We start from the raw sequence: 1,557 nt of genomic DNA on the forward strand, positions 1-1,557 counted from the left end.
ATAATTATTGCTACCATTCAATAGTAGGTATTACTTAAAAAAAGAATAATTCGATTATATAGAACCTTGAAATAAGGAGATAAATTTTAGATTTAGATAAAGGAGGATTGGCGGTGAAAATAGCAGTTTACGGGAAAGGAGGAATCGGTAAATCAACAACTAGTTGTAATATCTCAATCGCTCTAGCGAGACGTGGCCAAAAAGTGTTACAGATTGGGTGTGATCCCAAACACGATAGTACTTTTACTCTTACAGGATTTCTAATACCTACAATTATAGATACTTTACAATCCAAGGATTATCATTATGAGGATATTTGGCCCGAAGATGTAATTCACAAGGGTTATGGAGGGGTGGATTGTGTGGAAGCAGGGGGTCCACCCGCAGGAGCCGGGTGTGGAGGATATGTGGTGGGAGAAACTGTAAAGTTGTTAAAAGAATTAAATTCATTTTACGAATAATATCTCAAACAGAGTTATTTATGAAATTTTTTTTGGGTCAAGCATTCGATAACGAATCCTATTCATCCTTTACAATGATCTTATAGATCATTCGATAGGGTTGGTAGCTCAGTGGATCAGAGCTCATGGTTCCGGACCGTGAAGTCAAGGGTTCAAATCCCTTCTAGCCCAAAAGATGTTGTATTTTAAATGAAAATTCCTTTCCATCACGATATAGGAGAGAATCTTTCTTTATAATAGAATAAAGTATTCTATCATAATCCCGGATTGATACTTCAGATTCCTAATCAATAATGAATGGAAATGATTTCTCAATGATTCATTCCACTATTGATTAATAATTTTCATCATTGTATTTATACTTATACGACTTCTCTTCATACAAAATAAGATAGGAAAAGTAACAATTTTCACCTTTATATGGAAGGAAAACTCTATGTCTATAAAGGAGTGGTTTGAAGACAAGCATAAAATAACTGCATTACTAAAAAATTCGGTCGAAAGGGTTAGTAAGGATGCCAATGAGATGGAGAAAAACAAGAATAAAAGTATTGATTATGCTAAAATTAAGAAGTTATGGGCTCAATGCGATAATTGCGAGAACTTGCTATATCTCAGATTCTTGAGAGAGAATCAAAGTGTTTGTAAAGAATGTGGATATTATCTGCAAATGAATAGTTCAGATAGAATAGAACTTCTAATTGATCGTGACACTTGGTGTCCTATGGATGAAGACATGTACACTCTAGATGTTCTTCAATTTTATTCTGAGAATGAACCTTCTCATTTTGATAATCTTAATTCTGAGGATGAATCTTATAAGGATCATGTCTTCCTTGGTTTATTCTGGATGTACAATGCAATTTCGGTAGTAATATTCCATTTTAGCTGGAAAATGCAGTCCGATGTTTAGGGTAATATAAGTGATCAGGGAGTGGTAACTCATATTATGGGAGGAAACTTTGCACAAAGTTCCATTACGATTAACGGGTGGCTCCGTGACTTTCTATGGGCACAAGCCTCTCAAGTGATCCAATCTTATGGTTCTTCATTATCTGCATATGGTATTTTATTTTTAGGTGCTCATTTTGTTTGG

At 34.6% G+C, this 1,557-nt stretch overlaps 1 non-coding gene across 1 annotated transcript; it reads left to right on the forward strand.

Moving 5' to 3' along the window:
* Positions 1-558: 558 nt before the first annotated feature.
* TRNAR-CCG (transfer RNA arginine (anticodon CCG)) lies at positions 559-632 on the forward strand. The gene has a single exon. It is a non-coding gene; the product is annotated as a tRNA-Arg (tRNA).
* Positions 633-1,557: the final 925 nt, after the last annotated feature.

The sequence above is a fragment of the Pinus tabuliformis genome, chromosome 6 (assembly GCF_031772625.1).
Source record: "Pinus tabuliformis cultivar Carrire ecotype Pingquan chromosome 6, CPIR1, whole genome shotgun sequence".
NCBI classification, from domain to species: Eukaryota; Viridiplantae; Streptophyta; class Pinopsida; order Pinales; family Pinaceae; genus Pinus; species Pinus tabuliformis.